Here is a 10,500-nt window from a genome sequence, read left to right on the forward strand (position 1 = left end):
AATTTCTTATACTGATATAATATCACATACAAATGATACACACATACACAAATTATCATGACCGTTGTAATGTCGTTATAATTTACAATTATGATTGTTTTGCATACTAGAAGTTGGAAAGAAAAGATACATGAAGATGTTTTGCGCGGGACACATTTATGATAAACCAAATACAATTAAACCTTCCATACATGATGTATATAAGATTTATATAAACATTTCAGGATACGAAAGATCATCCCTCGCATTTGTGAGGGCCACAGAACTAGTTATGAAGAATGTGGATAAGTTTCTCAACTATGAAAACTTACCCTGGGTTAAGCTCATCTGGGAAATGCACTACCTGCATGGTTATACAACCAGGCACCCTCCCAATGCATCTTTCTGGTGGAGAGATTCATTTAAGATTATGGACACATTCAAAGAACATGCTAGGTGCACAATTAAGTGTGGAAAGACTGCCAGCTTCTGGAATGACAGATGGGCTGATGATCTTCTGAAGTTACAATGGCCTCATCTCTTCACCTTTGCACAGGATAAAAATATTTCAGTCCATGATATTATTATGTGCAATGATAGATCCACCATGTTTGCACTTCCTCTATTTATTGATGCATATGAGCAATACCTGGAGTTGAATGCAGTAGCTGATCAACTTCAAGCGAGCAACCAGAAGGATGCATGGACACTCCATGGAGCTCAGAATGGCTTCAACACATCAAAGGCCTATGACTTAATGATCGGCCATATTGATATTCCCAATTCCTTCCTTCACTTGGCTTTGGAACTCATGATCAGTTGAAACATAAGGTGTTCTTTTGGTTCATGCTCATCAATAGGCTTAATACCATAGACATGCTGCAGAAGAAAAACTTCTATCTGCCTGACTATACTTGTGTGCTCTGTCAGGGCATTCACCTGGAAACTAGAGATCATCTTTTTTTTTCACTGTCCTTTCTCGCTTAACTGCTGGAGATATATATGCCCTCAGTTCATCCCATATGCCAACGTTCATGCTAACATTAAGAACTTGAAGGATCAGCTCAGAGTTCCTTTCCATATGGAGATCACAACACTTATTTGTTAGAGCATCTGGAAAATACATAATGACTGTGTTTTCAACAATGTCAGACCTTCACTCTACATATGTTTTCAACAATGCAGGCAGATATTTAAAGGTGAACTCAACCTGGTCTTTCACAGAGCCAAGAGAAAGAGATACTCACAGTTTCAGAACTGGATTGATAGATTTAGATAATTCGTTGATAACACTTGGTTATCAACTCTGTACATAACATTTCTCATTTAATATAATTTGCTATAGGTCTTATGACCTAAAGCTTTCCCTCGAAAAAACCTTATTAGCACTAATCAATAAAGAGGGCTTTTTGCTGTTAAAAAAAATGCTAGCACCATCACCTGAAAAAACAAATCGTGCCCCTCCGGCGAAGCCTCCAAAGAACCACAGCAGCATTGCCAGCCTCGTCATCACTCTCATCGCTGGCGAGGTCCGACAGAAGCACCCTGGTCTCCGTCAAACCCGCCCATCCTGTGTCATCCTTTTTTATGAGTTTTTTTTCTCTTAGAAAGAATCCTTTTTTATGAGTTAGTAACAAGAAAGTGTGATCTCTAAACCTTTTTATGGTGGCCGTCCAGCTTCGATCATATGTGTATGTCTCATGCATGTCTCTGGTTGTCCAATGGACGTAATTCTATCCAAATTCGAGAATCACGTATTTATTCGTGATTTTAATTTATTTTATTTATTACTTTTTTGTCTGAATAACCTATTTCCTGCGGTCCGAGAAGTTCGGTTACTAGAACTGCTATGTGTACGATGAAAAATGTACGATCTGTGTACGAGAGTTTATGTGCACCGTTGATGGCAAGAGCTGTGTGGTGTCGATGCACTTCGTACGCAAATCATACGTGTTTCGTCGTACACAAAGCCTTTCCGGTTTAGTTACAGGACGGTAACTGAAAATACCACCCCAGACCCAGTAACCAAAAACCTTGGACCCAACTCAATCTCAAAGAACAATCAATAAACAAAATTTTTGCCTTGGTGCTATGTCAATTGCAACTTCAGGTATGGAAGCTGGGGAAGCCGGGGGGAGGGGAAAAGGAGATGGTTGCCTCGTCCCTGAGAGATTTGATGGAGAGAGCAGAGAGGAGATCCAGGTGCTTATTTTTACAGTTTTGTTATTTTTATCCGAATTATGAAGCAGGGAGTACGATGAGATAACTCAAGGGTGTAGTACGGTGTACATGACGAGCGGACTTGATTTTTTTTTCACAAATAAATGCCTCTGATACTCTAAAAAATGGCAATGAGCTCCATGCGAAGAACATTTCTAGCAGAACCAGGATCTTAATCATGCCAACCATAGAACGAACACTCGTGCAGATTTATAGCATGAATATATACAATGCAGATAATTGCATGTAAAACTCAGAAGGGATATCTTGCCGGTCATAGTAATTCCTAACATCATTTCTAAAATTCTGTACATACATGACCCCTGAAGAAATGACACGATCCCTAACAATCTCAGATTCATTATTCTACTTAGTGATGTATTCGAGGTGTAAGTGTAACAACAACCTACCAAGGAGTTTGTAAAACCACTGACAATACCAACTCTCAAATTTGGCCAATGTCACTGTTGCGGAGATTGGGGGACACACTAGAACAGAAGAAGGCTTGTTCAGTATGTACATTTCTAATACTGCGCAGTTGGTCACTTCGGTGAAATCTCCTCTGCCGTTCGAGCACAGTCAAGACCTACTTTCAACCTGCCAAGCATCACATTGGCAAAACAACATCAGGCTAGCACTGTTGCAACTCTATTAACCAGCATTTATTATCTCGACAACGCATCGATCCAAAGCACAGATCAGTAATGTAATATGAAGTACATATTAGTGTCTTTCGGTAACTCAGTTTAACAGCAACACAATTTACCAACATAACTATCAAACTAAATTTAGCAACAAAACCACCTATTTTACAGCCGTTCTCTCAGGTAACAGGTAAGATTGCAAATAACGAAAGAAACACGTGATGTAAAGCAAAACTCCCATTTATTATCTCCACAACGCATCAATCCAAAGCACAGATCAGTAATGTAACACATATTAGCGTCTTTAGGTAACTCAGTTTAACAGCAACACAATTTACCAACACAACCATCAAACTAAATTTAGCAACAAAATAACCTATTTTACAGCCCTTCTCTTAGGTAACAGGTAAGATTGCAAATAACGAAAGAAACACGTGATGTAAAGCAAAACTCCAATTTCAACGAAGGCCAAGTGGCCAACACAGTTACTGATAGATTGTGGCTGGAATTCACAAAATGAGTTTACACTTGGACTGTACAGGGGGTATATCTGATTGAATCAATATTGACACTCTGACAGAGTTTGAAGTAAGAATTTTAAGGAGTATATATGAAAGTTGCAACTTGCAATCATATGCGAAAAAAAGTAAACGATACACCAAACTCAGTACATTTTAATGTTCACATACTAATTACCAGATAATAACCCAAAAAAGAAAATGTCAATCTTGGACATGAACTTTCTTAACCCGTATCCCTAGTTTGAGTCAAAGCAATATTAAAGTAGTACAAACAATAGAAACATATCAATTTGCCATTGGACAACACCGAAACAAATCAATTTGGCCGTATGACATTCTAAACATACCGTTGAGTACCATCATTCTTGGCATGATTATTGTCAGGTAGTTGGACAGTCCATGATTCTAAAGACTCCTGGAAGTTCCAAATAGTAGAAGCACATGTAAGTTGCAAGACATAAAGTGTGCTGGGGCATAAGCTTTTCCAATTGGCAGATAACTGGAAAAAGATTTAGTGAGAACTATTAAGCTGGCAAAGCTATATAAACAATTTGACGTATTAAGTCAGGCCATACTGCAGAAGAGTATTGTGATTATGCGCCGGTAGGGTCAAAACAAAAACCGAGGTAACATGTGAATTGCACAGGAACATTATTTTTTATGTTGAACAATTAATCTTGGATATTTCCTTGCGAAATAGAATTTATTGCCCCACTTACAATTTGCAGCCTTTTTTTTGCAGAAAAACGACTAGTAGTTGCGAGACAACTTTTTTGTTCCACCTTTCAATACTATATACTAGTTAAATGCAGATATTAGCCTATGAAAAAGTAGCAGAAAGAGAGAGAACATTACAGCTGGATATTTCTGTAGGTTTGCAAGAGCAGCCACTAATGTCATCAAGTCGGGTTCCTCTTCAGTACCATCTTGCAAACAAAGGTATGCCCCTTTCATCAATTTAACCAGATCAATGCTAGACACTTGGCTTTCCAAACTAGAATGATATGACCTGCAATCATTCTAAATATCTAGAACACAGAAACGTCAAGAACAAAACTGAAAACACACAACGGGATAGTTGCTCTGCAATGGTGCCCCTTGGCATAAACCCAGCAACAAGTAGTTGTTCACCGTTCTCACAGCAGCATCCAAATAGCTTTGATTGCCCATCAGTCCCCAACAACTCAACAGTTCTGGCCTCCTCCTACACACAGAAAAGAAGGAGCCAATTTCAACAATGAAAAGCTGAACAATATCGACAATTCTGTAACTGAAACAAGACAAACTAACCATGAACTGGGCGTTGGGCAAGGTGGGGTGGCGGAAGCGCTTGATGGCAACGCTGCATCCGGAGCTCAGCCTGCCGCGGTACACAATGTCTTCTCCCAGCTGTGAGATGATGCAGGATTCGGAGAAGCCATCAGTAGCCACCTGGAGGTCCTCGAGTGTGTATAGCATGAAACCAGGCTTTGTATTGGCCCGCAGATGCACGTTTCCTTGCTCCAATCAGCCGTTGCCACCGCCCCTCACAAAGAAACCGAGGCCGCTGCCGCTGTCCTGTTGTTCTGCAGGTCCACGGTAGGGTTTGATGCTTTTCGCCAAGAACCATATCACACCTGTCGCGGCCAACACCAGGGCCAGGTATCCATAGAAGGTCACGTCCATATGACTGATGAAGTTCCTCGCCCGAGCGATTTCCCCTGAAATCCACAGGAGCGGCGTCGGAGAGACGGGTGGTGGCGGTGGCGGTGGAGGAGCTGGTACATCGGCATCAGGGCCTTGCAATATAGGTCCCAAGACGGGCTCCCGGACTACGTCCAGCGGCACCAATGGCGGTGGGGCTGCGGCTGGGCGTCGGGAGAAGGGCGGTCGTACCGATGCCTACGCCGGTGGTAGGCATCGTACACTTCCTTCCCATATCTCAGGACATCTAGATATCGATTTCCCGTGCTCGGTATGCGGTTGGGGAAGCCGATTTGAGACGACGAACCCGCCGCCATTGATGCGGGCGGGGAGATGAAGAGGAGAATAGGGGGGAAAAGGAGGGAAAAGAACGCGAAGCGAAAATGGGGAGAGAGGCGCGTCGGTGGGGCCTTCCTGTCCAGCCTGGAAGGTGGAACCGACGAGTCTTGTAGAGTAGTTGTCTCCCTATTTCTCGTGCTGGACTAAAATTCTGATGGCAATCTATCTATATTAAAAATACATGACAGAGCAACCATAAAAAAAGTAGACCGCTAGAAAATCTAAAAAAAACAAAACATCTGGATTTTGATTTAATGCGTTATTTGCTGTTGAAATTATGAGAAATTACCCACCAATGCCATGCAAAAACATGCCAAAACAACAAGCCTCGCTGACCTAAAATAACTCCTTGCGCATAGAATCTCGCTCTCGCCTTTGGCTGCCCAAGGCTTCCTCCGCGAGGTTCCCCTGCTCCGTCTGACCGGCGCTACAAGAATACCCCAAAATCTAGTTACGAGAAGCAGCGCGCCGGCCATTGGGACGAATCAATGAATCGATCAGGCAAATAACCCATCAATAAGGCTGGCTGAGCCCTGGAACAGCGTCATACTCAGCCTCTCAGCGAGCTCCAGGTTTGCCGCCTGCTCACCTGACGTTCTCGAACCCACTGATTACCTTGCAGTTCCGGTGAAGTTTGCTAGCATTGGATTGCAAATAATGCTAACTTCAGATTTATATGAATCGCTCTAGAAAAGCAATTTCAGTTTCAATTGCACATGTCCAATTGTTTTGGTGTCTGTACACTGTAGATCATGTGATTAGATGACACGGTAGCTTCCCGTTTGTTCAAATCACGCGGACTCTAAATTAGCTCGAAATTTTTAAGCATATTAGATGACAAACCATGGTCTTCGGATGGTTTGCGAAAAAATAAATCAGAAGTTTTTGCTAATTGCAGATGTACGATTCAAGCGGGAGATCCGGCAGCTGCACATGCATGCCAAATCGATCTATTATCTATTATTACCTCCGTTTCTAAATATAAGATCTCCTAAATTTCTCTAAAATCAAACTTCTTCTTTATCAAGTTTATGCAAAAATATACTACTTCATCCGTCCCATGTCAAGTGTGGCTGATATTTAGAAACTAATTTACTGTAATATTTAGAATATCAAATAAATATGCGATGAATATATTTTACTAGGTGATTTCTCGCGCGTTGCCGCGGAAAATTCTATATGCACGTTCTAAATATGATTTTAGAGACAAACGATAATAATACGATTTAATGTAAAATAAATATGTATATTGTAGCAAAAACGATTTTATCATTCATAACACCTATGCAACAAAACAATATGTGTAATTTTGATGTGCATGAACGTTAACAATTCGAAGAAACCAAAAAGTGGAGTTTCGTCAACCTGAATATTTGCAGATCTTAGAAAAATTGACATACATATCATGAAAATATATGTGCTTAGTGAAATATTTATATGCAACGTGAAGATGAAAAATCTTAGGTATCAAACTATTAAATTCGAATAGACCACCAAAATGAATTCCTAGTGTACAACAACACATGATGTGGATGGTGACATGGAACCTTTGAATGTCCATGATGTGGACGATGATGTGGACACCTTACATGTCAAGCTTGCAAACATTATTGCACTTAGTGGGGATCAAATTTATAGGTTATATAGATATAGATATGATGGTGGATTTAACAAAACTAATTTGGAGTTACAGATGTTGGTAGAGTTTTCTATAAGGTTGGTCAAACTTTAAAATTTGACTTAGGACAAAGATAGAACATCTTATATTTGTGAACAGATGGACTAGAGAGTATATTATACTAAAAAGCCTGATGAAGCATTTCTTCAATTAGAGATACCATCACTTGAATTATTTTAAATGTGGGATCCCCTGTAATTAGGATTTAACCATGTGAAGTTAAGAATGTAGATGCTTGGTACGTATAAACTATAACACGACAGAGCACACCCGTACGCTTACCATGAAACTGAAAGCAAGGAAACTAAATAATTTTCATACACAAGAGGCCTCTCATATATGCATCCTAAAATTTAACTGATAATATATTAAATTTTGTGTTGAACTTGGACATGGGTCGGTCCCAAGGCCTAATTCGTATAACTACACCGTACATGTGTTGATTTGCATGTCTTATTGTTATCAGAGAAATGATAGAAAATTTAAAAGTAATAATACTCCCTCCGTCCTGAAATAAGTGACATGAATTTGCATAAGGATCTATACAAATCCACGTCACTTATTTTGGGACGGAGGGAGTATAAGCGAAATATTTCTTTGTAATCCTAAAGTTAATTAGAAAATAAAATCACGTAGTTACATATTTTTTGAGTAAATTTCAAGGAACCACAGTTCTTGGGTCAGGCTTCTTACAGAACCACACTTTTTTGTAATTTGCTCGCAGAACCACACATCTTAGGGCTAATTGTCTCAATTCACCCAAAACTGATTTTTAAGCCGTTTTGACAGTTTTCCTTACATGTGGGCCCTGATGTTTTCCTCACATCTTGGGGCTAATTGTCTCAATCTTGAGGCTAATTGTCTCAATTTACCCAAAATGATGTTTATTATCCGTGAGAAGCCTACCCAAGAACTGTGGTTACTTGAAAAAAAATTAGACCATGTGTCTGTTCCATGTGATCTTATACTTAGCACATCCATTATTCGATGATGATAAGGAATTATCCTCCTTCTGAGCAATGTAGATCTACACCTTAATTTTGTATCAAATTTTCTTTTTCAAAACAATCATCTAGAAACTAGAATTGCATTTTTGTTAGGAGATTTAATAGAAACTACTAGATTTGTAGGATTACAGGATTTAGGATTGTTTTCAGTGGCTCAAAAAGGAAAATTTCCTTTCGTCCTAACCTTTGGAAAAAGTAAATTAACCAGTAGTGCAGTTCCGTGTCCTTTCTATGATATAATCAAACACACTTAATTTTGTGCCAATTTGTACGGTTTCTAGAAAATAATGACGATCACATAGTTACCCATTTTTTCTTAAGAGTAGGTGCCTATTCCATTTGGTCATATACATAGTACATCGATTATTTCAGTGACTAGCAAAATGCAGCTTTAATTTGCTGCCAAATTGAAAATATATATTATGCACAGATTGTTTAAGAATTTGTGCCTCATAGTTGTTAATTTTTCCAATGATATGCGAAATAAAAATCATATAAAAATATTATTTTGAAAGTTAATTATTTCAGAACATATGTCAACCTAATCAAGCATAATCAAAATATTGTGATAATCTACCTCGCTTAGAATGAGTGGCAATTAGGTGTTCCGTGGCAATCGAGAGATTAGTCTCGATGGAGTGAATGGATGACTGCCAATTCAAATTTTATAATTGTAAAGATAAATCTCCTCAGTATGAATGTTATTCAGAAGTACAATTGGAATGGGCAGTGCAGATCTATGCTTTTTAATAATAAAAATTTCGAAAGGATCTTCTACCGTTTTCCTTTTTAGGAATTTTTAGAGACTATTTGATTCGGAGGTGATCGATGCAAATATTGAGATTTATGTCGTGTTCTCTACAGGGAGTGAGTTCTGAATTCCAACTAATTCTCAAAGCTAGACTCACAATTTAAAGGTGTTGCAGATTTCAGAACTGAAATAAAATACTAAAAGCTACTAGATCCACTGTTTTTAGTTGTTTTTGGGTTATAAAACTGCAGTATTAACACAAACTAAAGTAAAGCGAAGCACTACAACAAGCAAATTACCAAGACAGGGAAGAAGCAAGTTGTTTTAGACGGGGAAGAGCATAGATCAAAGGGAAAACAACAAGATCTAAATATCACATCAACTACAAACTGAACTAGAACAATTTACTGCAAGGAAACTGAATTCAACAACTAAAACAAGAACTGGAGCAACAATTATCACAGACAAAGCAACAGCAACACTGATCTAAGCACTATTTAGCAGGAAAGGGGGGAGATTACAGCTAGGGTTTCAGATCAGAACTTCGTACAGCAAGGGAAGCAAGGATTAGACAGGGAAGAGGTGGACTTGTCGCCGATGAAACCCCAGAGCGTGTCGTCGATTTTCTGGTGAAGGTGAAGCAGGAAGCAGACAGGGAAGAGGTGGATCTTTAGGTCTTCATCACCATGAGCATGGAGCTTCTCCCTTCCATCGCCTCTCCTCTCTTCTTCCTCTCTTTCTTTCTAGTTCCTTCTCTCTCAAGCCCCCCCCCCCCTCCCTCTCTCGGGCAGGAAGCTGCCTTTTAGCTCAAGGATGGAGTGGTTGGAAGTTTTGCAGGTAAGCCCTTCAAGTTATCTTATATCTGCTCAAGTAGATCCTTTAAGGACTTGTAGTTGATGATTTAGGGCCTCTTTGATTCGCAGGATAGGAAAAATACAGGAATAGGAAAACTGTAGTATTGCAATGTCATGGCCATTCGAAACCTACATGATTGTGGTTAGACCAATGTTTGTTTGATTGAGCACAGGAAAAACAAAGGAATTTGAAAAAGAGGTTGGAGTGGATGGAAAAATTCCTATGAAATGTAGTGCAGTCAAATCCTTAGGAAAATTTTCCACGGGATTCAATCCTACAAATCAAACAACTCATATAGGAAAAAATCCTAAGGATTCAAATCCTGCAAAATCCCTATGAAAATCCTTTGAATCAAATGAGCCCTTAGTTGCTCTTCTTCCTTTTTCCTCCCTCCAAGACAAAGAAATTGTGCCTAGATGCACAGATCCTGCAATAATTAGACTTAGCATCAAAATATGCTCATTTAAGGGCTAAACACATGATTAGCATTAATTAAGAGCTCAATTAATCTAAAAAATGGGAGCTTAGCACCAGAAAATGATTGATTAATATTGAATTATTGATGCTGATCACCAGGATTAGATATCTTAGGATGTTTCTTTCAGTGAGTCAGATTGCATTCGGAATGAAAAATTTCGTCTAGTCTAACTTTTGGAAAAAATAACTAGATCTCTCACAAGTTTTTATGTCCTTTCTATGGGATAATGACACACACTTTTTGGTCAATATTTTTTGACATATACCGATTACAAAGTAGTAGATGCACACACCCTACAATGTCTACTGAAGATAGCAGTCACATAACTTTGAGTAATAAAATCCC

The 10,500-nt window shown here is 39.1% G+C and overlaps 1 long non-coding RNA gene across 1 annotated transcript; it reads right to left on the minus strand.

Annotated features, from left to right (window-relative positions):
• Positions 1 to 2,676: 2,676 nt before the first annotated feature.
• LOC112269521 lies at positions 2,677 to 4,765 on the minus strand. Its single transcript, XR_002961391.1, has 4 exons — positions 4,655 to 4,765; positions 4,220 to 4,568; positions 3,712 to 3,779; positions 2,677 to 2,796 (listed from the first exon to the last, which is right to left on the minus strand). It is a non-coding gene; the product is annotated as an uncharacterized LOC112269521 (long non-coding RNA).
• Between the last annotated feature and the right edge of the window lie 5,735 nt (positions 4,766 to 10,500).

Source organism: Brachypodium distachyon, chromosome 5, assembly GCF_000005505.3.
Source record: "Brachypodium distachyon strain Bd21 chromosome 5, Brachypodium_distachyon_v3.0, whole genome shotgun sequence".
Lineage (NCBI taxonomy): Eukaryota > Viridiplantae > Streptophyta > Magnoliopsida > Poales > Poaceae > Brachypodium > Brachypodium distachyon.